The sequence below is a fragment of the Schistocerca piceifrons genome, unplaced genomic scaffold (assembly GCF_021461385.2).
Source record: "Schistocerca piceifrons isolate TAMUIC-IGC-003096 unplaced genomic scaffold, iqSchPice1.1 HiC_scaffold_444, whole genome shotgun sequence".
Taxonomy (NCBI): domain Eukaryota; kingdom Metazoa; phylum Arthropoda; class Insecta; order Orthoptera; family Acrididae; genus Schistocerca; species Schistocerca piceifrons.
In genome coordinates, this window is record NW_025728672.1 from 175,461 (window position 1) to 200,572 (window position 25,112).

A 25,112-nucleotide genomic window follows, 5' to 3' on the forward strand; every position below is an offset into this window, starting at 1 on the left:
AAGCTTCGACCGAACGTAATCGGGGAAAACAGGCACATGATGCAATTACTGTCGGCACCGGAATAAAGGGAGAAGAGGCACTGGTCCGTGGTTGGGCTGCTACCAGCGTCAGTGGGAAGTCGGTGAAGTCGCCAGTTGCGCCAGAAGCCAGAAATTACCGTAGTACGCCTACACACGCGTTCCAGTTATTTACATTGCTTGCAGCCGCTCCATCCACAACGAGCGTGAGCCCGGATAGCTCAGTCGGTAGAGCATTAGGCTTTTAACCTAAGGGTCCAGGGTTCAAGTCCCTGTCCGGGCGAAGATTTTAACGTTTCCGTAATGGCTCGTCTCGTAGCGATGGTAGCCCTGCCGTAATCAGTGCACGGAGTTCGTTTCCTGTCAACATTCTGCGCAGACCGGTTGGATTTTTCACGATTCCAGGGAAACTTGGGTTACGAGCAGTCGTGGCCGAGTGGTTAAGGCGTCTGACTAGAAATCAGATTCCCTCTGGGAGCGTAGGTTCGAGTCCTACCGACTGCGTCGGATTTTTCTTTTTTTTGTTTAAGAACAACGAGCAGAAAATTTCGCAGATTGCCTGTCGTTTTGGTACCTCTCCACACCTCGCCTCTCACAGCCGTTTATAGTGCCTGTCCTTTTGATAAGGGCGAATTCCAAGCGTCAGCTTTCGCGTCAGCCGAGCAAAGTCGGGACAAGTCGGGACATACTACAGGATGGTCTGCGTGGAGCTACGACGAAAAAAACCTTCATTTAACAGCACCTGGCTCACATACTCATACGAAAAAAACTAGCGCCATTTGCGGTGGCCGGGAATCGAACCCGGATCAACTGCTTGGAAGGCAACTATGCTCACCATTACACCACCACCGCACAGCCGCTGCTCGCAACGCCCCGCTGTGTCGGCTTCCTGCCCGCCAGCAGCGGCCCACGGTGATAGTAGCTGCAGGCGCTTTTCGAGGTAGGAGGGTGCATCCACACGCATTCGGGTAGCGCCTCCACGCACGCTGCGTCTTTGGGCAAGACTAGTCGCCGCGGCCGCAAGGTTACTCACACGATAGAGATGAGCATTCGTTTTAAGGCAGTGTAGTGGAGCACTCCGCGTGTGTAGCACTTTTTTCGGTTGTATCCGACGTCGCTGGGTGGCAATCCCACTTTCCCCTGCAGAAAAGTGCTCGGGAAGCACGGGCAGCTTGACGAGCATCGCTGGTTCAATGGCATGTGCCTCAGTAGTGCAGTAGGCAGCGCGTAAGTCTCATAATCTTAAGGCTTGCCGGCACGATAGCTCAGCGTGTTCGGTCTGAGAGTTATCTGCCCTCTGTAATAAAAGACCGAGTCAACGATGAACTTGAACGGGCGCCATCGGACGTCCGCCCCCAACAAATGCAACGAAAGAAATGAGAAGAAAAAAAAAAAAATTGGTGAATGCTCGCTTAGCATGCGGACGGCCCGGGTTCGATTCCCGGCCGATGCATCGTTCTGCTGTTCTCGCTATAATGCTGCCGCGCCGATTCCTCGCCTGAGCTGCGTCAGCCTCAGGAATGTATAGCAGGATTCGCTGTGAGAGGAACCATACACGCAGCACGCAATAGACCGTACTTGAACGGTCGTATGCTATTTCTGAACTCTGACGTCGGCCTGTCCCAACAGGCCGCTGTGTTCAGGTGCCGCAAGGGCGATGTACTGTAACCTCGGGCAGTGCTGCGTTCCGTTGAAAAAACTGCGGCAGCAGTTTAATCTAGCAAGTAGGGAAAGCACGTGTAGCAACACAACAGATTCTTGAGAAAGCGCGAACTGTCTATCTCTAATATGAGAGACTTACCAAGTTTCCTGTAACGTTACTTGCAACGTGCCTCGGTAGCGCAGTAGGTAGCGCGTAAGTCTCATAATCTTAAGGTCGTGAGTTCGATCCTCACCCGGGGCATTTAATTTGCTGTACATCATGGCTGAATTAACGGCGTTGCTGTTGCTAGGGAACGAACTTAATTGTCGTTCGTTATCCATAAGGAGTCTACGCCTCAGCGTCAATACGTTTATTTCCAATTATGACAACGTACAACTTTGATCTTTCTCCTCCCTTGTTAGGAGTAAAATAATGAATAGTCAATTTCGGGCTGTGCGCCATGCCAGTCTGTAGGCGCAAATATGCTCGCAAACGGAGAACTGCACTGAGTCCAGATTCAGCACGAAATACGAGAGGAGACGGAGAAAACCTCACGCTTATCGAGCAAATCCGGTGTGGTCTAGTGGCTAGGATACCTGGCTTTCACCCAGGAGGCCCGGGTTCGATTCCCGGTACCGGAACGGAAGTTTTTGCGCACACAACGCTCCATGTTTTGGCCTTCGAACTGTCGTTTGTCGCCCACCTTCCGAAGCTTCGACCGAACGTAATCGGGGAAAACAGGCACATGATGCAATTACTGTCGGCACCGGAATAAAGGGAGAAGAGGCACTGGTCCGTGGTTGGGCTGCTACCAGCGTCAGTGGGAAGTCGGTGAAGTCGCCAGTTGCGCCAGAAGCCAGAAATTACCGTAGTACGCCTACACACGCGTTCCAGTTATTTACATTGCTTGCAGCCGCTCCATCCACAACGAGCGTGAGCCCGGATAGCTCAGTCGGTAGAGCATTAGGCTTTTAACCTAAGGGTCCAGGGTTCAAGTCCCTGTCCGGGCGAAGATTTTAACGTTTCCGTAATGGCTCGTCTCGTAGCGATGGTAGCCCTGCCGTAATCAGTGCACGGAGTTCGTTTCCTGTCAACATTCTGCGCAGACCGGTTGGATTTTTCACGATTCCAGGGAAACTTGGGTTACGAGCAGTCGTGGCCGAGTGGTTAAGGCGTCTGACTAGAAATCAGATTCCCTCTGGGAGCGTAGGTTCGAGTCCTACCGACTGCGTCGGATTTTTCTTTTTTTTGTTTAAGAACAACGAGCAGAAAATTTCGCAGATTGCCTGTCGTTTTGGTACCTCTCCACACCTCGCCTCTCACAGCCGTTTATAGTGACTGTCCTTTTGATAAGGGCGAATTCCAAGCGTCAGCTTTCGCGTCAGCCGAGCAAAGTCGGGACAAGTCGGGACATACTACAGGATGGTCTGCGTGGAGCTACGACGAAAAAAACCTTCATTTAACAGCACCTGGCTCACATACTCATACGAAAAAAACTAGCGCCATTTGCGGTGGCCGGGAATCGAACCCGGATCAACTGCTTGGAAGGCAACTATGCTCACCATTACACCACCACCGCACAGCCGCTGCTCGCAACGCCCCGCTGTGTCGGCTTCCTGCCCGCCAGCAGCGGCCCACGGTGATAGTAGCTGCAGGCGCTTTTCGAGGTAGGAGGGTGCATCCACACGCATTCGGGTAGCGCCTCCACGCACGCTGCGTCTTTGGGCAAGACTAGTCGCCGCGGCCGCAAGGTTACTCACACGATAGAGATGAGCATTCGTTTTAAGGCAGTGTAGTGGAGCACTCCGCGTGTGTAGCACTTTTTTCGGTTGTATCCGACGTCGCTGGGTGGCAATCCCACTTTCCCCTGCAGAAAAGTGCTCGGGAAGCACGGGCAGCTTGACGAGCATCGCTGGTTCAATGGCATGTGCCTCAGTAGTGCAGTAGGCAGCGCGTAAGTCTCATAATCTTAAGGCTTGCCGGCACGATAGCTCAGCGTGTTCGGTCTGAGAGTTATCTGCCCTCTGTAATAAAAGACCGAGTCAACGATGAACTTGAACGGGCGCCATCGGACGTCCGCCCCCAACAAATGCAACGAAAGAAATGAGAAGAAAAAAAAAAAAATTGGTGAATGCTCGCTTAGCATGCGGACGGGCCGGGTTCGATTCCCGGCCGATGCATCGTTCTGCTGTTCTCGCTATAATGCTGCCGCGCCGATTCCTCGCCTGAGCTGCGTCAGCCTCAGGAATGTATAGCAGGATTCGCTGTGAGAGGAACCATACACGCAGCACGCAATAGACCGTACTTGAACGGTCGTATGCTATTTCTGAACTCTGACGTCGGCCTGTCCCAACAGGCCGCTGTGTTCAGGTGCCGCAAGGGCGATGTACTGTAACCTCGGGCAGTGCTGCGTTCCGTTGAAAAAACTGCGGCAGCAGTTTAATCTAGCAAGTAGGGAAAGCACGTGTAGCAACACAACAGATTCTTGAGAAAGCGCGAACTGTCTATCTCTAATATGAGAGACTTACCAAGTTTCCTGTAACGTTACTTGCAACGTGCCTCGGTAGCGCAGTAGGTAGCGCGTAAGTCTCATAATCTTAAGGTCGTGAGTTCGATCCTCACCCGGGGCATTTAATTTGCTGTACATCATGGCTGAATTAACGGCGTTGCTGTTGCTAGGGAACGAACTTAATTGTCGTTCGTTATCCATAAGGAGTCTACGCCTCAGCGTCAATACGTTTATTTCCAATTATGACAACGTACAACTTTGATCTTTCTCCTCCCTTGTTAGGAGTAAAATAATGAATAGTCAATTTCGGGCTGTGCGCCATGCCAGTCTGTAGGCGCAAATATGCTCGCAAACGGAGAACTGCACTGAGTCCAGATTCAGCACGAAATACGAGAGGAGACGGAGAAAACCTCACGCTTATCGAGCAAATCCGGTGTGGTCTAGTGGCTAGGATACCTGGCTTTCACCCAGGAGGCGCGGGTTCCATTCCCGGTACCGGAACGGAAGTTTTTGCGCACACAACGCTCCATGTTTTGGCCTTCGAACTGTCGTTTGTCGCCCACCTTCCGAAGCTTCGACCGAACGTAATCGGGGAAAACAGGCACATGATGCAATTACTGTCGGCACCGGAATAAAGGGAGAAGAGGCACTGGTCCGTGGTTGGGCTGCTACCAGCGTCAGTGGGAAGTCGGTGAAGTCGCCAGTTGCGCCAGAAGCCAGAAATTACCGTAGTACGCCTACACACGCGTTCCAGTTATTTACATTGCTTGCAGCCGCTCCATCCACAACGAGCGTGAGCCCGGATAGCTCAGTCGGTAGAGCATTAGGCTTTTAACCTAAGGGTCCAGGGTTCAAGTCCCTGTCCGGGCGAAGATTTTAACGTTTCCGTAATGGCTCGTCTCGTAGCGATGGTAGCCCTGCCGTAATCAGTGCACGGAGTTCGTTTCCTGTCAACATTCTGCGCAGACCGGTTGGATTTTTCACGATTCCAGAGAAACTTGGGTTACGAGCAGTCGTGGCCGAGTGGTTAAGGCGTCTGACTAGAAATCAGATTCCCTCTGGGAGCGTAGGTTCGAGTCCTACCGACTGCGTCGGATTTTTCTTTTTTTTGTTTAAGAACAACGAGCAGAAAATTTCGCAGATTGCCTGTCGTTTTGGTACCTCTCCACACCTCGCCTCTCACAGCCGTTTATAGTGCCTGTCCTTTTGATAAGGGCGAATTCCAAGCGTCAGCTTTCGCGTCAGCCGAGCAAAGTCGGGACAAGTCGGGACATACTACAGGATGGTCTGCGTGGAGCTACGACGAAAAAAACCTTCATTTAACAGCACCTGGCTCACATACTCATACGAAAAAAACTAGCGCCATTTGCGGTGGCCGGGAATCGAACCCGGATCAACTGCTTGGAAGGCAACTATGCTCACCATTACACCACCACCGCACAGCCGCTGCTCGCAACGCCCCGCTGTGTCGGCTTCCTGCCCGCCAGCAGCGGCCCACGGTGATAGTAGCTGCAGGCGCTTTTCGAGGTAGGAGGGTGCATCCACACGCATTCGGGTAGCGCCTCCACGCACGCTGCGTCTTTGGGCAAGACTAGTCGCCGCGGCCGCAAGGTTACTCACACGATAGAGATGAGCATTCGTTTTAAGGCAGTGTAGTGGAGCACTCCGCGTGTGTAGCACTTTTTTCGGTTGTATCCGACGTCGCTGGGTGGCAATCCCACTTTCCCCTGCAGAAAAGTGCTCGGGAAGCACGGGCAGCTTGACGAGCATCGCTGGTTCAATGGCATGTGCCTCAGTAGTGCAGTAGGCAGCGCGTAAGTCTCATAATCTTAAGGCTTGCCGGCACGATAGCTCAGCGTGTTCGGTCTGAGAGTTATCTGCCCTCTGTAATAAAAGACCGAGTCAACGATGAACTTGAACGGGCGCCATCGGACGTCCGCCCCCAACAAATGCAACGAAAGAAATGAGAAGAAAAAAAAAAAATTGGTGAATGCTCGCTTAGCATGCGGACGGCCCGGGTTCGATTCCCGGCCGATGCATCGTTCTGCTGTTCTCGCTATAATGCTGCCGCGCCGATTCCTCGCCTGAGCTGCGTCAGCCTCAGGAATGTATAGCAGGATTCGCTGTGAGAGGAACCATACACGCAGCACGCAATAGACCGTACTTGAACGGTCGTATGCTATTTCTGAACTCTGACGTCGGCCTGTCCCAACAGGCCGCTGTGTTCAGGTGCCGCAAGGGCGATGTACTGTAACCTCGGGCAGTGCTGCGTTCCGTTGAAAAAACTGCGGCAGCAGTTTAATCTAGCAAGTAGGGAAAGCACGTGTAGCAACACAACAGATTCTTGAGAAAGCGCGAACTGTCTATCTCTAATATGAGAGACTTACCAAGTTTCCTGTAACGTTACTTGCAACGTGCCTCGGTAGCGCAGTAGGTAGCGCGTAAGTCTCATAATCTTAAGGTCGTGAGTTCGATCCTCACCCGGGGCATTTAATTTGCTGTACATCATGGCTGAATTAACGGCGTTGCTGTTGCTAGGGAACGAACTTAATTGTCGTTCGTTATCCATAAGGAGTCTACGCCTCAGCGTCAATACGTTTATTTCCAATTATGACAACGTACAACTTTGATCTTTCTCCTCCCTTATTAGGAGTAAAATAATGAATAGTCAATTTCGGGCTGTGCGCCATGCCAGTCTGTAGGCGCAAATATGCTCGCAAACGGAGAACTGCACTGAGTCCAGATTCAGCACGAAATACGAGAGGAGACGGAGAAAACCTCACGCTTATCGAGCAAATGCGGTGTGGTCTAGTGGCTAGGATACCTGGCTTTCACCCAGGAGGCCCGGGTTCGATTCCCGGTACCGGAACGGAAGTTTTTGCGCACACAACGCTCCATGTTTTGGCCTTCGAACTGTCGTTTGTCGCCCACCTTCCGAAGCTTCGACCGAACGTAATCGGGGAAAACAGGCACATGATGCAATTACTGTCGGCACCGGAATAAAGGGAGAAGAGGCACTGGTCCGTGGTTGGGCTGCTACCAGCGTCAGTGGGAAGTCGGTGAAGTCGCCAGTTGCGCCAGAAGCCAGAAATTACCGTAGTACGCCTACACACGCGTTCCAGTTATTTACATTGCTTGCAGCCGCTCCATCCACAACGAGCGTGAGCCCGGATAGCTCAGTCGGTAGAGCATTAGGCTTTTAACCTAAGGGTCCAGGGTTCAAGTCCCTGTCCGGGCGAAGATTTTAACGTTTCCGTAATGGCTCGTCTCGTAGCGATGGTAGCCCTGCCGTAATCAGTGCACGGAGTTCGTTTCCTGTCAACATTCTGCGCAGACCGGTTGGATTTTTCACGATTCCAGGGAAACTTGGGTTACGAGCAGTCGTGGCCGAGTGGTTAAGGCGTCTGACTAGAAATCAGATTCCCTCTGGGAGCGTAGGTTCGAGTCCTACCGACTGCGTCGGATTTTTCTTTTTTTTGTTTAAGAACAACGAGCAGAAAATTTCGCAGATTGCCTGTCGTTTTGGTACCTCTCCACACCTCGCCTCTCACAGCCGTTTATAGTGCCTGTCCTTTTGATAAGGGCGAATTCCAAGCGTCAGCTTTCGCGTCAGCCGAGCAAAGTCGGGACAAGTCGGGACATACTACAGGATGGTCTGCGTGGAGCTACGACGAAAAAAACCTTCATTTAACAGCACCTGGCTCACATACTCATACGAAAAAAACTAGCGCCATTTGCGGTGGCCGGGAATCGAACCCGGATCAACTGCTTGGAAGGCAACTATGCTCACCATTACACCACCACCGCACAGCCGCTGCTCGCAACGCCCCGCTGTGTCGGCTTCCTGCCCGCCAGCAGCGGCCCACGGTGATAGTAGCTGCAGGCGCTTTTCGAGGTAGGAGGGTGCATCCACACGCATTCGGGTAGCGCCTCCACGCACGCTGCGTCTTTGGGCAAGACTAGTCGCCGCGGCCGCAAGGTTACTCACACGATAGAGATGAGCATTCGTTTTAAGGCAGTGTAGTGGAGCACTCCGCGTGTGTAGCACTTTTTTCGGTTGTATCCGACGTCGCTGGGTGGCAATCCCACTTTCCCCTGCAGAAAAGTGCTCGGGAAGCACGGGCAGCTTGACGAGCATCGCTGGTTCAATGGCATGTGCCTCAGTAGTGCAGTAGGCAGCGCGTAAGTCTCATAATCTTAAGGCTTGCCGGCACGATAGCTCAGCGTGTTCGGTCTGAGAGTTATCTGCCCTCTGTAATAAAAGACCGAGTCAACGATGAACTTGAACGGGCGCCATCGGACGTCCGCCCCCAACAAATGCAACGAAAGAAATGAGAAGAAAAAAAAAAAATTGGTGAATGCTCGCTTAGCATGCGGACGGCCCGGGTTCGATTCCCGGCCGATGCATCGTTCTGCTGTTCTCGCTATAATGCTGCCGCGCCGATTCCTCGCCTGAGCTGCGTCAGCCTCAGGAATGTATAGCAGGATTCGCTGTGAGAGGAACCATACACGCAGCACGCAATAGACCGTACTTGAACGGTCGTATGCTATTTCTGAACTCTGACGTCGGCCTGTCCCAACAGGCCGCTGTGTTCAGGTGCCGCAAGGGCGATGTACTGTAACCTCGGGCAGTGCTGCGTTCCGTTGAAAAAACTGCGGCAGCAGTTTAATCTAGCAAGTAGGGAAAGCACGTGTAGCAACACAACAGATTCTTGAGAAAGCGCGAACTGTCTATCTCTAATATGAGAGACTTACCAAGTTTCCTGTAACGTTACTTGCAACGTGCCTCGGTAGCGCAGTAGGTAGCGCGTAAGTCTCATAATCTTAAGGTCGTGAGTTCGATCCTCACCCGGGGCATTTAATTTGCTGTACATCATGGCTGAATTAACGGCGTTGCTGTTGCTAGGGAACGAACTTAATTGTCGTTCGTTATCCATAAGGAGTCTACGCCTCAGCGTCAATACGTTTATTTCCAATTATGACAACGTACAACTTTGATCTTTCTCCTCCCTTATTAGGAGTAAAATAATGAATAGTCAATTTCGGGCTGTGCGCCATGCCAGTCTGTAGGCGCAAATATGCTCGCAAACGGAGAACTGCACTGAGTCCAGATTCAGCACGAAATACGAGAGGAGACGGAGAAAACCTCACGCTTATCGAGCAAATGCGGTGTGGTCTAGTGGCTAGGATACCTGGCTTTCACCCAGGAGGCCCGGGTTCGATTCCCGGTACCGGAACGGAAGTTTTTGCGCACACAACGCTCCATGTTTTGGCCTTCGAACTGTCGTTTGTCGCCCACCTTCCGAAGCTTCGACCGAACGTAATCGGGGAAAACAGGCACATGATGCAATTACTGTCGGCACCGGAATAAAGGGAGAAGAGGCACTGGTCCGTGGTTGGGCTGCTACCAGCGTCAGTGGGAAGTCGGTGAAGTCGCCAGTTGCGCCAGAAGCCAGAAATTACCGTAGTACGCCTACACACGCGTTCCAGTTATTTACATTGCTTGCAGCCGCTCCATCCACAACGAGCGTGAGCCCGGATAGCTCAGTCGGTAGAGCATTAGGCTTTTAACCTAAGGGTCCAGGGTTCAAGTCCCTGTCCGGGCGAAGATTTTAACGTTTCCGTAATGGCTCGTCTCGTAGCGATGGTAGCCCTGCCGTAATCAGTGCACGGAGTTCGTTTCCTGTCAACATTCTGCGCAGACCGGTTGGATTTTTCACGATTCCAGGGAAACTTGGGTTACGAGCAGTCGTGGCCGAGTGGTTAAGGCGTCTGACTAGAAATCAGATTCCCTCTGGGAGCGTAGGTTCGAGTCCTACCGACTGCGTCGGATTTTTCTTTTTTTTGTTTAAGAACAACGAGCAGAAAATTTCGCAGATTGCCTGTCGTTTTGGTACCTCTCCACACCTCGCCTCTCACAGCCGTTTATAGTGCCTGTCCTTTTGATAAGGGCGAATTCCAAGCGTCAGCTTTCGCGTCAGCCGAGCAAAGTCGGGACAAGTCGGGACATACTACAGGATGGTCTGCGTGGAGCTACGACGAAAAAAACCTTCATTTAACAGCACCTGGCTCACATACTCATACGAAAAAAACTAGCGCCATTTGCGGTGGCCGGGAATCGAACCCGGATCAACTGCTTGGAAGGCAACTATGCTCACCATTACACCACCACCGCACAGCCGCTGCTCGCAACGCCCCGCTGTGTCGGCTTCCTGCCCGCCAGCAGCGGCCCACGGTGATAGTAGCTGCAGGCGCTTTTCGAGGTAGGAGGGTGCATCCACACGCATTCGGGTAGCGCCTCCACGCACGCTGCGTCTTTGGGCAAGACTAGTCGCCGCGGCCGCAAGGTTACTCACACGATAGAGATGAGCATTCGTTTTAAGGCAGTGTAGTGGAGCACTCCGCGTGTGTAGCACTTTTTTCGGTTGTATCCGACGTCGCTGGGTGGCAATCCCACTTTCCCCTGCAGAAAAGTGCTCGGGAAGCACGGGCAGCTTGACGAGCATCGCTGGTTCAATGGCATGTGCCTCAGTAGTGCAGTAGGCAGCGCGTAAGTCTCATAATCTTAAGGCTTGCCGGCACGATAGCTCAGCGTGTTCGGTCTGAGAGTTATCTGCCCTCTGTAATAAAAGACCGAGTCAACGATGAACTTGAACGGGCGCCATCGGACGTCCGCCCCCAACAAATGCAACGAAAGAAATGAGAAGAAAAAAAAAAAAATTGGTGAATGCTCGCTTAGCATGCGGACGGCCCGGGTTCGATTCCCGGCCGATGCATCGTTCTGCTGTTCTCGCTATAATGCTGCCGCGCCGATTCCTCGCCTGAGCTGCGTCAGCCTCAGGAATGTATAGCAGGATTCGCTGTGAGAGGAACCATACACGCAGCACGCAATAGACCGTACTTGAACGGTCGTATGCTATTTCTGAACTCTGACGTCGGCCTGTCCCAACAGGCCGCTGTGTTCAGGTGCCGCAAGGGCGATGTACTGTAACCTCGGGCAGTGCTGCGTTCCGTTGAAAAAACTGCGGCAGCAGTTTAATCTAGCAAGTAGGGAAAGCACGTGTAGCAACACAACAGATTCTTGAGAAAGCGCGAACTGTCTATCTCTAATATGAGAGACTTACCAAGTTTCCTGTAACGTTACTTGCAACGTGCCTCGGTAGCGCAGTAGGTAGCGCGTAAGTCTCATAATCTTAAGGTCGTGAGTTCGATCCTCACCCGGGGCATTTAATTTGCTGTACATCATGGCTGAATTAACGGCGTTGCTGTTGCTAGGGAACGAACTTAATTGTCGTTCGTTATCCATAAGGAGTCTACGCCTCAGCGTCAATACGTTTATTTCCAATTATGACAACGTACAACTTTGATCTTTCTCCTCCCTTGTTAGGAGTAAAATAATGAATAGTCAATTTCGGGCTGTGCGCCATGCCAGTCTGTAGGCGCAAATATGCTCGCAAACGGAGAACTGCACTGAGTCCAGATTCAGCACGAAATACGAGAGGAGACGGAGAAAACCTCACGCTTATCGAGCAAATCCGGTGTGGTCTAGTGGCTAGGATACCTGGCTTTCACCCAGGAGGCCCGGGTTGGATTCCCGGTACCGGAACGGAAGTTTTTGCGCACACAACGCTCCATGTTTTGGCCTTCGAACTGTCGTTTGTCGCCCACCTTCCGAAGCTTCGACCGAACGTAATCGGGGAAAACAGGCACATGATGCAATTACTGTCGGCACCGGAATAAAGGGAGAAGAGGCACTGGTCCGTGGTTGGGCTGCTACCAGCGTCAGTGGGAAGTCGGTGAAGTCGCCAGTTGCGCCAGAAGCCAGAAATTACCGTAGTACGCCTACACACGCGTTCCAGTTATTTACATTGCTTGCAGCCGCTCCATCCACAACGAGCGTGAGCCCGGATAGCTCAGTCGGTAGAGCATTAGGCTTTTAACCTAAGGGTCCAGGGTTCAAGTCCCTGTCCGGGCGAAGATTTTAACGTTTCCGTAATGGCTCGTCTCGTAGCGATGGTAGCCCTGCCGTAATCAGTGCACGGAGTTCGTTTCCTGTCAACATTCTGCGCAGACCGGTTGGATTTTTCACGATTCCAGGGAAACTTGGGTTACGAGCAGTCGTGGCCGAGTGGTTAAGGCGTCTGACTAGAAATCAGATTCCCTCTGGGAGCGTAGGTTCGAGTCCTACCGACTGCGTCGGATTTTTCTTTTTTTTGTTTAAGAACAACGAGCAGAAAATTTCGCAGATTGCCTGTCGTTTTGGTACCTCTCCACACCTCGCCTCTCACAGCCGTTTATAGTGCCTGTCCTTTTGATAAGGGCGAATTCCAAGCGTCAGCTTTCGCGTCAGCCGAGCAAAGTCGGGACAAGTCGGGACATACTACAGGATGGTCTGCGTGGAGCTACGACGAAAAAAACCTTCATTTAACAGCACCTGGCTCACATACTCATACGAAAAAAACTAGCGCCATTTGCGGTGGCCGGGAATCGAACCCGGATCAACTGCTTGGAAGGCAACTATGCTCACCATTACACCACCACCGCACAGCCGCTGCTCGCAACGCCCCGCTGTGTCGGCTTCCTGCCCGCCAGCAGCGGCCCACGGTGATAGTAGCTGCAGGCGCTTTTCGAGGTAGGAGGGTGCATCCACACGCATTCGGGTAGCGCCTCCACGCACGCTGCGTCTTTGGGCAAGACTAGTCGCCGCGGCCGCAAGGTTACTCACACGATAGAGATGAGCATTCGTTTTAAGGCAGTGTAGTGGAGCACTCCGCGTGTGTAGCACTTTTTTCGGTTGTATCCGACGTCGCTGGGTGGCAATCCCACTTTCCCCTGCAGAAAAGTGCTCGGGAAGCACGGGCAGCTTGACGAGCATCGCTGGTTCAATGGCATGTGCCTCAGTAGTGCAGTAGGCAGCGCGTAAGTCTCATAATCTTAAGGCTTGCCGGCACGATAGCTCAGCGTGTTCGGTCTGAGAGTTATCTGCCCTCTGTAATAAAAGACCGAGTCAACGATGAACTTGAACGGGCGCCATCGGACGTCCGCCCCCAACAAATGCAACGAAAGAAATGAGAAGAAAAAAAAAAAAATTGGTGAATGCTCGCTTAGCATGCGGACGGGCCGGGTTCGATTCCCGGCCGATGCATCGTTCTGCTGTTCTCGCTATAATGCTGCCGCGCCGATTCCTCGCCTGAGCTGCGTCAGCCTCAGGAATGTATAGCAGGATTCGCTGTGAGAGGAACCATACACGCAGCACGCAATAGACCGTACTTGAACGGTCGTATGCTATTTCTGAACTCTGACGTCGGCCTGTCCCAACAGGCCGCTGTGTTCAGGTGCCGCAAGGGCGATGTACTGTAACCTCGGGCAGTGCTGCGTTCCGTTGAAAAAACTGCGGCAGCAGTTTAATCTAGCAAGTAGGGAAAGCACGTGTAGCAACACAACAGATTCTTGAGAAAGCGCGAACTGTCTATCTCTAATATGAGAGACTTACCAAGTTTCCTGTAACGTTACTTGCAACGTGCCTCGGTAGCGCAGTAGGTAGCGCGTAAGTCTCATAATCTTAAGGTCGTGAGTTCGATCCTCACCCGGGGCATTTAATTTGCTGTACATCATGGCTGAATTAACGGCGTTGCTGTTGCTAGGGAACGAACTTAATTGTCGTTCGTTATCCATAAGGAGTCTACGCCTCAGCGTCAATACGTTTATTTCCAATTATGACAACGTACAACTTTGATCTTTCTCCTCCCTTGTTAGGAGTAAAATAATGAATAGTCAATTTCGGGCTGTGCGCCATGCCAGTCTGTAGGCGCAAATATGCTCGCAAACGGAGAACTGCACTGAGTCCAGATTCAGCACGAAATACGAGAGGAGACGGAGAAAACCTCACGCTTATCGAGCAAATCCGGTGTGGTCTAGTGGCTAGGATACCTGGCTTTCACCCAGGAGGCGCGGGTTCCATTCCCGGTACCGGAACGGAAGTTTTTGCGCACACAACGCTCCATGTTTTGGCCTTCGAACTGTCGTTTGTCGCCCACCTTCCGAAGCTTCGACCGAACGTAATCGGGGAAAACAGGCACATGATGCAATTACTGTCGGCACCGGAATAAAGGGAGAAGAGGCACTGGTCCGTGGTTGGGCTGCTACCAGCGTCAGTGGGAAGTCGGTGAAGTCGCCAGTTGCGCCAGAAGCCAGAAATTACCGTAGTACGCCTACACACGCGTTCCAGTTATTTACATTGCTTGCAGCCGCTCCATCCACAACGAGCGTGAGCCCGGATAGCTCAGTCGGTAGAGCATTAGGCTTTTAACCTAAGGGTCCAGGGTTCAAGTCCCTGTCCGGGCGAAGATTTTAACGTTTCCGTAATGGCTCGTCTCGTAGCGATGGTAGCCCTGCCGTAATCAGTGCACGGAGTTCGTTTCCTGTCAACATTCTGCGCAGACCGGTTGGATTTTTCACGATTCCAGGGAAACTTGGGTTACGAGCAGTCGTGGCCGAGTGGTTAAGGCGTCTGACTAGAAATCAGATTCCCTCTGGGAGCGTAGGTTCGAGTCCTACCGACTGCGTCGGATTTTTCTTTTTTTTGTTTAAGAACAACGAGCAGAAAATTTCGCAGATTGCCTGTCGTTTTGGTACCTCTCCACACCTCGCCTCTCACAGCCGTTTATAGTGCCTGTCCTTTTGATAAGGGCGAATTCCAAGCGTCAGCTTTCGCGTCAGCCGAGCAAAGTCGGGAAAAGTCGGGACATACTACAGGATGGTCTGCGTGGAGCTACGACGAAAAAAACCTTCATTTAACAGCACCTGGCTCACATACTCATACGAAAAAAACTAGCGCCATTTGCGGTGGCCGGGAATCGAACCCGGATCAACTGCTTGGAAGGCAACTATGCTCACCATTACACCACCACCGCACAGCCGCTGCTCGCAACGCCCCGCTGTGTCGGCTTCCTGCCCGCCAGCAGCGGCCCACGGTGATAGTAGCTGCAGGCGCTTTTCGAGGTAGGAGGGTGCATCCACACGCATTCGGGTAGCGCCTCCACGCACGCTGCGTCTTTGGGCAAGACTAGTCGCCGCGGCCGCAAGGTTACTCACACGATAGAGATGAGCATTCGTTTTAAGGCAGTGTAGTGGAGCACTCCGCGTGTGTAGCACTTTTTTCGGTTGTATCCGACGTCGCTGGGTGGCAATCCCACTTTCCCCTGCAGAAAAGTGCTCGGGAAGCACGGGCAGCTTGACGAGCATCGCTGGTTCAATGGCATGTGCCTCAGTAGTGCAGTAGGCAGCGCGTAAGTCTCATAATCTTAAGGCTTGCCGGCACGATAGCTCAGCGTGTTCGGTCTGAGAGTTATCTGCCCTCTGTAATAAAAGACCGAGTCAACGATGAACTTGAACGGGCGCCATCGGACGTCCGCCCCCAACAAATGCAACGAAAGAAATGAGAAGAAAAAAAAAAAAATTGGTGAATGCTCGCTTAGCATGCGGACGGGCCGGGTTCGATTCCCGGCCGATGCATCGTTCTGCTGTTCTCGCTATAATGCTGCCGCGCCGATTCCTCGCCTGAGCTGCGTCAGCCTCAGGAATGTATAGCAGGATTCGCTGTGAGAGGAACCATACACGCAGCACGCAATAGACCGTACTTGAACGGTCGTATGCTATTTCTGAACTCTGACGTCGGCCTGTCCCAACAGGCCGCTGTGTTCAGGTGCCGCAAGGGCGATGTACTGTAACCTCGGGCAGTGCTGCGTTCCGTTGAAAAAACTGCGGCAGCAGTTTAATCTAGCAAGTAGGGAAAGCACGTGTAGCAACACAACAGATTCTTGAGAAAGCGCGAACTGTCTATCTCTAATATGAGAGACTTACCAAGTTTCCTGTAACGTTACTTGCAACGTGCCTCGGTAGCGCAGTAGGTAGCGCGTAAGTCTCATAATCTTAAGGTCGTGAGTTCGATCCTCACCCGGGGCATTTAATTTGCTGTACATCATGGCTGAATTAACGGCGTTGCTGTTGCTAGGGAACGAACTTAATTGTCGTTCGTTATCCATAAGGAGTCTACGCCTCAGCGTCAATACGTTTATTTCCAATTATGACAACGTACAACTTTGATCTTTCTCCTCCCTTGTTAGGAGTAAAATAATGAATAGTCAATTTCGGGCTGTGCGCCATGCCAGTCTGTAGGCGCAAATATGCTCGCAAACGGAGAACTGCACTGAGTCCAGATTCAGCACGAAATACGAGAGGAGACGGAGAAAACCTCACGCTTATCGAGCAAATCCGGTGTGGTCTAGTGGCTAGGATACCTGGCTTTCACCCAGGAGGCGCGGGTTCCATTCCCGGTACCGGAACGGAAGTTTTTGCGCACACAACGCTCCATGTTTTGGCCTTCGAACTGTCGTTTGTCGCCCACCTTCCGAAGCTTCGACCGAACGTAATCGGGGAAAACAGGCACATGATGCAATTACTGTCGGCACCGGAATAAAGGGAGAAGAGGCACTGGTCCGTGGTTGGGCTGCTACCAGCGTCAGTGGGAAGTCGGTGAAGTCGCCAGTTGCGCCAGAAGCCAGAAATTACCGTAGTACGCCTACACACGCGTTCCAGTTATTTACATTGCTTGCAGCCGCTCCATCCACAACGAGCGTGAGCCCGGATAGCTCAGTCGGTAGAGCATTAGGCTTTTAACCTAAGGGTCCAGGGTTCAAGTCCCTGTCCGGGCGAAGATTTTAACGTTTCCGTAATGGCTCGTCTCGTAGCGATGGTAGCCCTGCCGTAATCAGTGCACGGAGTTCGTTTCCTGTCAACATTCTGCGCAGACCGGTTGGATTTTTCACGATTCCAGGGAAACTTGGGTTACGAGCAGTCGTGGCCGAGTGGTTAAGGCGTCTGACTAGAAATCAGATTCCCTCTGGGAGCGTAGGTTCGAGTCCTACCGACTGCGTCGGATTTTTCTTTTTTTTGTTTAAGAACAACGAGCAGAAAATTTCGCAGATTGCCTGTCGTTTTGGTACCTCTCCACACCTCGCCTCTCACAGCCGTTTATAGTGCCTGTCCTTTTGATAAGGGCGAATTCCAAGCGTCAGCTTTCGCGTCAGCCGAGCAAAGTCGGGAAAAGTCGGGACATACTACAGGATGGTCTGCGTGGAGCTACGACGAAAAAAACCTTCATTTAACAGCACCTGGCTCACATACTCATACGAAAAAAACTAGCGCCATTTGCGGTGGCCGGGAATCGAACCCGGATCAACTGCTTGGAAGGCAACTATGCTCACCATTACACCACCACCGCACAGCCGCTGCTCGCAACGCCCCGCTGTGTCGGCTTCCTGCCCGCCAGCAGCGGCCCACGGTGATAGTAGCTGCAGGCGCTTTTCGAGGTAGGAGGGTGCATCCACACGCATTCGGGTAGCGCCTCCACGCACGCTGCGTCTTTGGGCAAGACTAGTCGCCGCGGCCGCAAGGTTACTCACACGATAGAGATGAGCATTCGTTTTAAGGCAGTGTAGTGGAGCACTCCGCGTGTGTAGCACTTTTTTCGGTTGTATCCGACGTCGCTGGGTGGCAATCCCACTTTCCCCTGCAGAAAAGTGCTCGGGAAGCACGGGCAGCTTGACGAGCATCGCTGGTTCAATGGCATGTGCCTCAGTAGTGCAGTAGGCAGCGCGTAAGTCTCATAATCTTAAGGCTTGCCGGCACGATAGCTCAGCGTGTTCGGTCTGAGAGTTATCTGCCCTCTGTAATAAAAGACCGAGTCAACGATGAACTTGAACGGGCGCCATCGGACGTCCGCCCCCAACAAATGCAACGAAAGAAATGAGAAGAAAAAAAAAAAATTGGTGAATGCTCGCTTAGCATGCGGACGGCCCGGGTTCGATTCCCGGCCGATGCATCGTTCTGCTGTTCTCGCTATAATGCTGCCGCGCCGATTCCTCGCCTGAGCTGCGTCAGCCTCAGGAATGTATAGCAGGATTCGCTGTGAGAGGAACCATACACGCAGCACGCAATAGACCGTACTTGAACGGTCGTATGCTATTTCTGAACTCTGACGTCGGCCTGTCCCAACAGGCCGCTGTGTTCAGGTGCCGCAAGGGCGATGTACTGTAACCTCGGGCAGTGCTGCGTTCCGTTGAAAAAACTGCGGCAGCAGTTTAATCTAGCAAGTAGGGAAAGCACGTGTAGCAACACAACAGATTCTTGAGAAAGCGCGAACTGTCTATCTCTAATATGAGAGACTTACCAAGTTTCCTGTAACGTTACTTGCAACGTGCCTCGGTAGCGCAGTAGGTAGCGCGTAAGTCTCATAATCTTAAGGTCGTGAGTTCGATCCTCACCCGGGGCATTTAATTTGCTGTACATCATGGCTGAATTAACGGCGTTGCTGTTGCTAGGGAACGAACTTAATTGTCGTTCGTTATCCATAAGGAGTCTACGCCTCAGCGTCAATACGTTTATTTCCAATTATGACAACGTACAACTTTGATCTTTCTCCTCCCTTATTAGGAGTAAAATAATGAATAGTCAATTTCGGGCTGTGCGCCATGCCAGTCTGTAGGCGCAAATATGCTCGCAAACGGAGAACTGCACTGAGTCCAGATTCAGCACGAAATACGAGAGGAGACGGAGAAAACCTCACGCTTATCGAGCAAATGCGGTGTGGTCTAGTGGCTAGGATACCTGGCTTTCACCCAGGAGGCCCGGGTTCGATTCCCGGTACCGGAACGGAAGTTTTTGCGCACACAACGCTCCATGTTTTGGCCTTCGAACTGTCGTTTGTCGCCCACCTTCCGAAGCTTCGACCGAACGTAATCGGGGAAAACAGGCACATGATGCAATTACTGTCGGCACCGGAATAAAGGGAGAAGAGGCACTGGTCCGTGGTTGGGCTGCTACCAGCGTCAGTGGGAAGTCGGTGAAGTCGCCAGTTGCGCCAGAAGCCAGAAATTACCGTAGTACGCCTACACACGCGTTCCAGTTATTTACATTGCTTGCAGCCGCTCCATCCACAACGAGCGTGAGCCCGGATAGCTCAGTCGGTAGAGCATTAGGCTTTTAACCTAAGGGTCCAGGGTTCAAGTCCCTGTCCGGGCGAAGATTTTAACGTTTCCGTAATGGCTCGTCTCGTAGCGATGGTAGCCCTGCCGTAATCAGTGCACGGAGTTCGTTTCCTGTCAACATTCTGCGCAGACCGGTTGGATTTTTCACGATTCCAGGGAAACTTGGGTTACGAGCAGTCGTGGCCGAGTGGTTAAGGCGTCTGACTAGAAATCAGATTCCCTCTGGGAGCGTAGGTTCGAGTCCTACCGACTGCGTCGGATTTTTCTTTTTTTTGTTTAAGAACAACGAGCAGAAAATTTCGCAGATTGCCTGTCGTTTTGGTACCTCTCCACACCTCGCCTCTCACAGCCGTTTATAGTGCCTGTCCTTTTGATAAGGGCGAATTCCAAGCGTCAGCTTTCGCGTCAGCCGAGCAAAGTCGGGAAAAGTCGGGACATACTACAGGATGGTCTGCGTGGAGCTACGACGAAAAAAACCTTCATTTAACAGCACCTGGCTCACATACTCATACGAAAAAAACTAGCGCCATTTGCGGTGGCCGGGAATCGAACCCGGATCAACTGCTTGGAAGGCAACTATGCTCACCATTACACCACCACCGCACAGCCGCTGCTCGCAACGCCCCGCTGTGTCGGCTTCCTGCCCGCCAGCAGCGGCCCACGGTGATAGTAGCTGCAGGCGCTTTTCGAGGTAGGAGGGTGCATCCACACGCATTCGGGTAGCGCCTCCACGCACGCTGCGTCTTTGGGCAAGACTAGTCGCCGCGGCCGCAAGGTTACTCACACGATAGAGATGAGCATTCGTTTTAAGGCAGTGTAGTGGAGCACTCCGCGTGTGTAGCACTTTTTTCGGTTGTATCCGACGTCGCTGGGTGGCAATCCCACTTTCCCCTGCAGAAAAGTGCTCGGGAAGCACGGGCAGCTTGACGAGCATCGCTGGTTCAATGGCATGTGCCTCAGTAGTGCAGTAGGCAGCGCGTAAGTCTCATAATCTTAAGGCTTGCCGGCACGATAGCTCAGCGTGTTCGGTCTGAGAGTTATCTGCCCTCTGTAATAAAAGACCGAGTCAACGATGAACTTGAACGGGCGCCATCGGACGTCCGCCCCCAACAAATGCAACGAAAGAAATGAGAAGAAAAAAAAAAAATTGGTGAATGCTCGCTTAGCATGCGGACGGGCCGGGTTCGATTCCCGGCCGATGCATCGTTCTGCTGTTCTCGCTATAATGCTGCCGCGCCGATTCCTCGCCTGAGCTGCGTCAGCCTCAGGAATGTATAGCAGGATTCGCTGTGAGAGGAACCATACACGCAGCACGCAATAGACCGTACTTGAACGGTCGTATGCTATTTCTGAACTCTGACGTCGGCCTGTCCCAACAGGCCGCTGTGTTCAGGTGCCGCAAGGGCGATGTACTGTAACCTCGGGCAGTGCTGCGTTCCGTTGAAAAAACTGCGGCAGCAGTTTAATCTAGCAAGTAGGGAAAGCACGTGTAGCAACACAACAGATTCTTGAGAAAGCGCGAACTGTCTATCTCTAATATGAGAGACTTACCAAGTTTCCTGTAACGTTACTTGCAACGTGCCTCGGTAGCGCAGTAGGTAGCGCGTAAGTCTCATAATCTTAAGGTCGTGAGTTCGATCCTCACCCGGGGCATTTAATTTGCTGTACATCATGGCTGAATTAACGGCGTTGCTGTTGCTAGGGAACGAACTTAATTGTCGTTCGTTATCCATAAGGAGTCTACGCCTCAGCGTCAATACGTTTATTTCCAATTATGACAACGTACAACTTTGATCTTTCTCCTCCCTTGTTAGGAGTAAAATAATGAATAGTCAATTTCGGGCTGTGCGCCATGCCAGTCTGTAGGCGCAAATATGCTCGCAAACGGAGAACTGCACTGAGTCCAGATTCAGCACGAAATACGAGAGGAGACGGAGAAAACCTCACGCTTATCGAGCAAATCCGGTGTGGTCTAGTGGCTAGGATACCTGGCTTTCACCCAGGAGGCGCGGGTTCCATTCCCGGTACCGGAACGGAAGTTTTTGCGCACACAACGCTCCATGTTTTGGCCTTCGAACTGTCGTTTGTCGCCCACCTTCCGAAGCTTCGACCGAACGTAATCGGGGAAAACAGGCACATGATGCAATTACTGTCGGCACCGGAATAAAGGGAGAAGAGGCACTGGTCCGTGGTTGGGCTGCTACCAGCGTCAGTGGGAAGTCGGTGAAGTCGCCAGTTGCGCCAGAAGCCAGAAATTACCGTAGTACGCCTACACACGCGTTCCAGTTATTTACATTGCTTGCAGCCGCTCCATCCACAACGAGCGTGAGCCCGGATAGCTCAGTCGGTAGAGCATTAGGCTTTTAACCTAAGGGTCCAGGGTTCAAGTCCCTGTCCGGGCGAAGATTTTAACGTTTCCGTAATGGCTCGTCTCGTAGCGATGGTAGCCCTGCCGTAATCAGTGCACGGAGTTCGTTTCCTGTCAACATTCTGCGCAGACCGGTTGGATTTTTCACGATTCCAGGGAAACTTGGGTTACGAGCAGTCGTGGCCGAGTGGTTAAGGCGTCTGACTAGAAATCAGATTCCCTCTGGGAGCGTAGGTTCGAGTCCTACCGACTGCGTCGGATTTTTCTTTTTTTTGTTTAAGAACAACGAGCAGAAAATTTCGCAGATTGCCTGTCGTTTTGGTACCTCTCCACACCTCGCCTCTCACAGCCGTTTATAGTGCCTGTCCTTTTGATAAGGGCGAATTCCAAGCGTCAGCTTTCGCGTCAGCCGAGCAAAGTCGGGAAAAGTCGGGACATACTACAGGATGGTCTGCGTGGAGCTACGACGAAAAAAACCTTCATTTAACAGCACCTGGCTCACATACTCATACGAAAAAAACTAGCGCCATTTGCGGTGGCCGGGAATCGAACCCGGATCAACTGCTTGGAAGGCAACTATGCTCACCATTACACCACCACCGCACAGCCGCTGCTCGCAACGCCCCGCTGTGTCGGCTTCCTGCCCGCCAGCAGCGGCCCACGGTGATAGTAGCTGCAGGCGCTTTTCGAGGTAGGAGGGTGCATCCACACGCATTCGGGTAGCGCCTCCACGCACGCTGCGTCTTTGGGCAAGACTAGTCGCCGCGGCCGCAAGGTTACTCACACGATAGAGATGAGCATTCGTTTTAAGGCAGTGTAGTGGAGCACTCCGCGTGTGTAGCACTTTTTTCGGTTGTATCCGACGTCGCTGGGTGGCAATCCCACTTTCCCCTGCAGAAAAGTGCTCGGGAAGCACGGGCAGCTTGACGAGCATCGCTGGTTCAATGGCATGTGCCTCAGTAGTGCAGTAGGCAGCGCGTAAGTCTCATAATCTTAAGGCTTGCCGGCACGATAGCTCAGCGTGTTCGGTCTGAGAGTTATCTGCCCTCTGTAATAAAAGACCGAGTCAACGATGAACTTGAACGGGCGCCATCGGACGTCCGCCCCCAACAAATGCAACGAAAGAAATGAGAAGAAAAAAAAAAAATTGGTGAATGCTCGCTTAGCATGCGGACGGCCCGGGTTCGATTCCCGGCCGATGCATCGTTCTGCTGTTCTCGCTATAATGCTGCCGCGCCGATTCCTCGCCTGAGCTGCGTCAGCCTCAGGAATGTATAGCAGGATTCGCTGTGAGAGGAACCATACACGCAGCACGCAATAGACCGTACTTGAACGGTCGTATGCTATTTCTGAACTCTGACGTCGGCCTGTCCCAACAGGCCGCTGTGTTCAGGTGCCGCAAGGGCGATGTACTGTAACCTCGGGCAGTGCTGCGTTCCGTTGAAAAAACTGCGGCAGCAGTTTAATCTAGCAAGTAGGGAAAGCACGTGTAGCAACACAACAGATTCTTGAGAAAGCGCGAACTGTCTATCTCTAATATGAGAGACTTACCAAGTTTCCTGTAACGTTACTTGCAACGTGCCTCGGTAGCGCAGTAGGTAGCGCGTAAGTCTCATAATCTTAAGGTCGTGAGTTCGATCCTCACCCGGGGCATTTAATTTGCTGTACATCATGGCTGAATTAACGGCGTTGCTGTTGCTAGGGAACGAACTTAATTGTCGTTCGTTATCCATAAGGAGTCTACGCCTCAGCGTCAATACGTTTATTTCCAATTATGACAACGTACAACTTTGATCTTTCTCCTCCCTTATTAGGAGTAAAATAATGAATAGTCAATTTCGGGCTGTGCGCCATGCCAGTCTGTAGGCGCAAATATGCTCGCAAACGGAGAACTGCACTGAGTCCAGATTCAGCACGAAATACGAGAGGAGACGGAGAAAACCTCACGCTTATCGAGCAAATGCGGTGTGGTCTAGTGGCTAGGATACCTGGCTTTCACCCAGGAGGCCCGGGTTCGATTCCCGGTACCGGAACGGAAGTTTTTGCGCACACAACGCTCCATGTTTTGGCCTTCGAACTGTCGTTTGTCGCCCACCTTCCGAAGCTTCGACCGAACGTAATCGGGGAAAACAGGCACATGATGCAATTACTGTCGGCACCGGAATAAAGGGAGAAGAGGCACTGGTCCGTGGTTGGGCTGCTACCAGCGTCAGTGGGAAGTCGGTGAAGTCGCCAGTTGCGCCAGAAGCCAGAAATTACCGTAGTACGCCTACACACGCGTTCCAGTTATTTACATTGCTTGCAGCCGCTCCATCCACAACGAGCGTGAGCCCGGATAGCTCAGTCGGTAGAGCATTAGGCTTTTAACCTAAGGGTCCAGGGTTCAAGTCCCTGTCCGGGCGAAGATTTTAACGTTTCCGTAATGGCTCGTCTCGTAGCGATGGTAGCCCTGCCGTAATCAGTGCACGGAGTTCGTTTCCTGTCAACATTCTGCGCAGACCGGTTGGATTTTTCACGATTCCAGGGAAACTTGGGTTACGAGCAGTCGTGGCCGAGTGGTTAAGGCGTCTGACTAGAAATCAGATTCCCTCTGGGAGCGTAGGTTCGAGTCCTACCGACTGCGTCGGATTTTTCTTTTTTTTGTTTAAGAACAACGAGCAGAAAATTTCGCAGATTGCCTGTCGTTTTGGTACCTCTCCACACCTCGCCTCTCACAGCCGTTTATAGTGCCTGTCCTTTTGATAAGGGCGAATTCCAAGCGTCAGCTTTCGCGTCAGCCGAGCAAAGTCGGGACAAGTCGGGACATACTACAGGATGGTCTGCGTGGAGCTACGACGAAAAAAACCTTCATTTAACAGCACCTGGCTCACATACTCATACGAAAAAAACTAGCGCCATTTGCGGTGGCCGGGAATCGAACCCGGATCAACTGCTTGGAAGGCAACTATGCTCACCATTACACCACCACCGCACAGCCGCTGCTCGCAACGCCCCGCTGTGTCGGCTTCCTGCCCGCCAGCAGCGGCCCACGGTGATAGTAGCTGCAGGCGCTTTTCGAGGTAGGAGGGTGCATCCACACGCATTCGGGTAGCGCCTCCACGCACGCTGCGTCTTTGGGCAAGACTAGTCGCCGCGGCCGCAAGGTTACTCACACGATAGAGATGAGCATTCGTTTTAAGGCAGTGTAGTGGAGCACTCCGCGTGTGTAGCACTTTTTTCGGTTGTATCCGACGTCGCTGGGTGGCAATCCCACTTTCCCCTGCAGAAAAGTGCTCGGGAAGCACGGGCAGCTTGACGAGCATCGCTGGTTCAATGGCATGTGCCTCAGTAGTGCAGTAGGCAGCGCGTAAGTCTCATAATCTTAAGGCTTGCCGGCACGATAGCTCAGCGTGTTCGGTCTGAGAGTTATCTGCCCTCTGTAATAAAAGACCGAGTCAACGATGAACTTGAACGGGCGCCATCGGACGTCCGCCCCCAACAAATGCAACGAAAGAAATGAGAAGAAAAAAAAAAAATTGGTGAATGCTC

At 52.2% G+C, this 25,112-nt stretch overlaps 53 non-coding genes across 53 annotated transcripts; 42 read left to right on the forward strand and 11 right to left on the reverse strand.

Annotated features, from left to right (window-relative positions):
• Nucleotides 1–228: 228 nt before the first annotated feature.
• Trnak-uuu lies at nucleotides 229–301 on the forward strand. Its single transcript has one exon. It is a non-coding gene; the product is annotated as a tRNA-Lys (tRNA).
• Nucleotides 302–440: 139 nt separating this feature from the next.
• On the forward strand, nucleotides 441–522 carry Trnas-aga. Its single transcript has one exon. It is a non-coding gene; the product is annotated as a tRNA-Ser (tRNA).
• Nucleotides 523–798: 276 nt separating this feature from the next.
• Trnag-ucc lies at nucleotides 799–870 on the reverse strand. The gene has a single exon. It is a non-coding gene; the product is annotated as a tRNA-Gly (tRNA).
• A 978-nt stretch (nucleotides 871–1,848) lies between these two features.
• Nucleotides 1,849–1,921, forward strand: Trnam-cau. Its single transcript has one exon. It is a non-coding gene; the product is annotated as a tRNA-Met (tRNA).
• A 308-nt stretch (nucleotides 1,922–2,229) lies between these two features.
• Nucleotides 2,230–2,301, forward strand: Trnae-uuc. The gene has a single exon. It is a non-coding gene; the product is annotated as a tRNA-Glu (tRNA).
• A 296-nt stretch (nucleotides 2,302–2,597) lies between these two features.
• On the forward strand, nucleotides 2,598–2,670 carry Trnak-uuu. The gene has a single exon. It is a non-coding gene; the product is annotated as a tRNA-Lys (tRNA).
• A 139-nt stretch (nucleotides 2,671–2,809) lies between these two features.
• Trnas-aga lies at nucleotides 2,810–2,891 on the forward strand. Its single transcript has one exon. It is a non-coding gene; the product is annotated as a tRNA-Ser (tRNA).
• A 276-nt stretch (nucleotides 2,892–3,167) lies between these two features.
• Trnag-ucc lies at nucleotides 3,168–3,239 on the reverse strand. Its single transcript has one exon. It is a non-coding gene; the product is annotated as a tRNA-Gly (tRNA).
• Nucleotides 3,240–4,217: 978 nt separating this feature from the next.
• Trnam-cau lies at nucleotides 4,218–4,290 on the forward strand. Its single transcript has one exon. It is a non-coding gene; the product is annotated as a tRNA-Met (tRNA).
• Nucleotides 4,291–4,598: 308 nt separating this feature from the next.
• Nucleotides 4,599–4,670, forward strand: Trnae-uuc. Its single transcript has one exon. It is a non-coding gene; the product is annotated as a tRNA-Glu (tRNA).
• Nucleotides 4,671–4,966: 296 nt separating this feature from the next.
• On the forward strand, nucleotides 4,967–5,039 carry Trnak-uuu. The gene has a single exon. It is a non-coding gene; the product is annotated as a tRNA-Lys (tRNA).
• A 139-nt stretch (nucleotides 5,040–5,178) lies between these two features.
• Nucleotides 5,179–5,260, forward strand: Trnas-aga. The gene has a single exon. It is a non-coding gene; the product is annotated as a tRNA-Ser (tRNA).
• Nucleotides 5,261–5,536: 276 nt separating this feature from the next.
• Trnag-ucc lies at nucleotides 5,537–5,608 on the reverse strand. Its single transcript has one exon. It is a non-coding gene; the product is annotated as a tRNA-Gly (tRNA).
• A 977-nt stretch (nucleotides 5,609–6,585) lies between these two features.
• On the forward strand, nucleotides 6,586–6,658 carry Trnam-cau. The gene has a single exon. It is a non-coding gene; the product is annotated as a tRNA-Met (tRNA).
• A 308-nt stretch (nucleotides 6,659–6,966) lies between these two features.
• Nucleotides 6,967–7,038, forward strand: Trnae-uuc. The gene has a single exon. It is a non-coding gene; the product is annotated as a tRNA-Glu (tRNA).
• Nucleotides 7,039–7,334: 296 nt separating this feature from the next.
• Nucleotides 7,335–7,407, forward strand: Trnak-uuu. Its single transcript has one exon. It is a non-coding gene; the product is annotated as a tRNA-Lys (tRNA).
• Nucleotides 7,408–7,546: 139 nt separating this feature from the next.
• On the forward strand, nucleotides 7,547–7,628 carry Trnas-aga. The gene has a single exon. It is a non-coding gene; the product is annotated as a tRNA-Ser (tRNA).
• A 276-nt stretch (nucleotides 7,629–7,904) lies between these two features.
• Trnag-ucc lies at nucleotides 7,905–7,976 on the reverse strand. Its single transcript has one exon. It is a non-coding gene; the product is annotated as a tRNA-Gly (tRNA).
• Nucleotides 7,977–8,953: 977 nt separating this feature from the next.
• On the forward strand, nucleotides 8,954–9,026 carry Trnam-cau. Its single transcript has one exon. It is a non-coding gene; the product is annotated as a tRNA-Met (tRNA).
• A 308-nt stretch (nucleotides 9,027–9,334) lies between these two features.
• Nucleotides 9,335–9,406, forward strand: Trnae-uuc. Its single transcript has one exon. It is a non-coding gene; the product is annotated as a tRNA-Glu (tRNA).
• Nucleotides 9,407–9,702: 296 nt separating this feature from the next.
• On the forward strand, nucleotides 9,703–9,775 carry Trnak-uuu. The gene has a single exon. It is a non-coding gene; the product is annotated as a tRNA-Lys (tRNA).
• Nucleotides 9,776–9,914: 139 nt separating this feature from the next.
• Nucleotides 9,915–9,996, forward strand: Trnas-aga. The gene has a single exon. It is a non-coding gene; the product is annotated as a tRNA-Ser (tRNA).
• Nucleotides 9,997–10,272: 276 nt separating this feature from the next.
• Nucleotides 10,273–10,344, reverse strand: Trnag-ucc. The gene has a single exon. It is a non-coding gene; the product is annotated as a tRNA-Gly (tRNA).
• Nucleotides 10,345–11,322: 978 nt separating this feature from the next.
• Nucleotides 11,323–11,395, forward strand: Trnam-cau. The gene has a single exon. It is a non-coding gene; the product is annotated as a tRNA-Met (tRNA).
• A 308-nt stretch (nucleotides 11,396–11,703) lies between these two features.
• Trnae-uuc lies at nucleotides 11,704–11,775 on the forward strand. Its single transcript has one exon. It is a non-coding gene; the product is annotated as a tRNA-Glu (tRNA).
• Nucleotides 11,776–12,071: 296 nt separating this feature from the next.
• Trnak-uuu lies at nucleotides 12,072–12,144 on the forward strand. Its single transcript has one exon. It is a non-coding gene; the product is annotated as a tRNA-Lys (tRNA).
• A 139-nt stretch (nucleotides 12,145–12,283) lies between these two features.
• Trnas-aga lies at nucleotides 12,284–12,365 on the forward strand. The gene has a single exon. It is a non-coding gene; the product is annotated as a tRNA-Ser (tRNA).
• Nucleotides 12,366–12,641: 276 nt separating this feature from the next.
• Trnag-ucc lies at nucleotides 12,642–12,713 on the reverse strand. The gene has a single exon. It is a non-coding gene; the product is annotated as a tRNA-Gly (tRNA).
• Nucleotides 12,714–13,691: 978 nt separating this feature from the next.
• Trnam-cau lies at nucleotides 13,692–13,764 on the forward strand. The gene has a single exon. It is a non-coding gene; the product is annotated as a tRNA-Met (tRNA).
• A 308-nt stretch (nucleotides 13,765–14,072) lies between these two features.
• Nucleotides 14,073–14,144, forward strand: Trnae-uuc. Its single transcript has one exon. It is a non-coding gene; the product is annotated as a tRNA-Glu (tRNA).
• A 296-nt stretch (nucleotides 14,145–14,440) lies between these two features.
• On the forward strand, nucleotides 14,441–14,513 carry Trnak-uuu. The gene has a single exon. It is a non-coding gene; the product is annotated as a tRNA-Lys (tRNA).
• A 139-nt stretch (nucleotides 14,514–14,652) lies between these two features.
• On the forward strand, nucleotides 14,653–14,734 carry Trnas-aga. Its single transcript has one exon. It is a non-coding gene; the product is annotated as a tRNA-Ser (tRNA).
• A 276-nt stretch (nucleotides 14,735–15,010) lies between these two features.
• On the reverse strand, nucleotides 15,011–15,082 carry Trnag-ucc. The gene has a single exon. It is a non-coding gene; the product is annotated as a tRNA-Gly (tRNA).
• A 978-nt stretch (nucleotides 15,083–16,060) lies between these two features.
• Trnam-cau lies at nucleotides 16,061–16,133 on the forward strand. The gene has a single exon. It is a non-coding gene; the product is annotated as a tRNA-Met (tRNA).
• A 308-nt stretch (nucleotides 16,134–16,441) lies between these two features.
• On the forward strand, nucleotides 16,442–16,513 carry Trnae-uuc. The gene has a single exon. It is a non-coding gene; the product is annotated as a tRNA-Glu (tRNA).
• A 296-nt stretch (nucleotides 16,514–16,809) lies between these two features.
• Nucleotides 16,810–16,882, forward strand: Trnak-uuu. The gene has a single exon. It is a non-coding gene; the product is annotated as a tRNA-Lys (tRNA).
• Nucleotides 16,883–17,021: 139 nt separating this feature from the next.
• Trnas-aga lies at nucleotides 17,022–17,103 on the forward strand. Its single transcript has one exon. It is a non-coding gene; the product is annotated as a tRNA-Ser (tRNA).
• A 276-nt stretch (nucleotides 17,104–17,379) lies between these two features.
• On the reverse strand, nucleotides 17,380–17,451 carry Trnag-ucc. Its single transcript has one exon. It is a non-coding gene; the product is annotated as a tRNA-Gly (tRNA).
• A 977-nt stretch (nucleotides 17,452–18,428) lies between these two features.
• Nucleotides 18,429–18,501, forward strand: Trnam-cau. The gene has a single exon. It is a non-coding gene; the product is annotated as a tRNA-Met (tRNA).
• Nucleotides 18,502–18,809: 308 nt separating this feature from the next.
• Nucleotides 18,810–18,881, forward strand: Trnae-uuc. The gene has a single exon. It is a non-coding gene; the product is annotated as a tRNA-Glu (tRNA).
• A 296-nt stretch (nucleotides 18,882–19,177) lies between these two features.
• Nucleotides 19,178–19,250, forward strand: Trnak-uuu. Its single transcript has one exon. It is a non-coding gene; the product is annotated as a tRNA-Lys (tRNA).
• Nucleotides 19,251–19,389: 139 nt separating this feature from the next.
• Nucleotides 19,390–19,471, forward strand: Trnas-aga. Its single transcript has one exon. It is a non-coding gene; the product is annotated as a tRNA-Ser (tRNA).
• A 276-nt stretch (nucleotides 19,472–19,747) lies between these two features.
• Nucleotides 19,748–19,819, reverse strand: Trnag-ucc. The gene has a single exon. It is a non-coding gene; the product is annotated as a tRNA-Gly (tRNA).
• A 977-nt stretch (nucleotides 19,820–20,796) lies between these two features.
• Trnam-cau lies at nucleotides 20,797–20,869 on the forward strand. Its single transcript has one exon. It is a non-coding gene; the product is annotated as a tRNA-Met (tRNA).
• A 308-nt stretch (nucleotides 20,870–21,177) lies between these two features.
• Trnae-uuc lies at nucleotides 21,178–21,249 on the forward strand. Its single transcript has one exon. It is a non-coding gene; the product is annotated as a tRNA-Glu (tRNA).
• A 296-nt stretch (nucleotides 21,250–21,545) lies between these two features.
• Trnak-uuu lies at nucleotides 21,546–21,618 on the forward strand. Its single transcript has one exon. It is a non-coding gene; the product is annotated as a tRNA-Lys (tRNA).
• A 139-nt stretch (nucleotides 21,619–21,757) lies between these two features.
• On the forward strand, nucleotides 21,758–21,839 carry Trnas-aga. The gene has a single exon. It is a non-coding gene; the product is annotated as a tRNA-Ser (tRNA).
• A 276-nt stretch (nucleotides 21,840–22,115) lies between these two features.
• On the reverse strand, nucleotides 22,116–22,187 carry Trnag-ucc. The gene has a single exon. It is a non-coding gene; the product is annotated as a tRNA-Gly (tRNA).
• Nucleotides 22,188–23,164: 977 nt separating this feature from the next.
• Trnam-cau lies at nucleotides 23,165–23,237 on the forward strand. Its single transcript has one exon. It is a non-coding gene; the product is annotated as a tRNA-Met (tRNA).
• Nucleotides 23,238–23,545: 308 nt separating this feature from the next.
• Nucleotides 23,546–23,617, forward strand: Trnae-uuc. Its single transcript has one exon. It is a non-coding gene; the product is annotated as a tRNA-Glu (tRNA).
• A 296-nt stretch (nucleotides 23,618–23,913) lies between these two features.
• Nucleotides 23,914–23,986, forward strand: Trnak-uuu. Its single transcript has one exon. It is a non-coding gene; the product is annotated as a tRNA-Lys (tRNA).
• Nucleotides 23,987–24,125: 139 nt separating this feature from the next.
• Nucleotides 24,126–24,207, forward strand: Trnas-aga. Its single transcript has one exon. It is a non-coding gene; the product is annotated as a tRNA-Ser (tRNA).
• A 276-nt stretch (nucleotides 24,208–24,483) lies between these two features.
• On the reverse strand, nucleotides 24,484–24,555 carry Trnag-ucc. Its single transcript has one exon. It is a non-coding gene; the product is annotated as a tRNA-Gly (tRNA).
• Nucleotides 24,556–25,112: the final 557 nt, after the last annotated feature.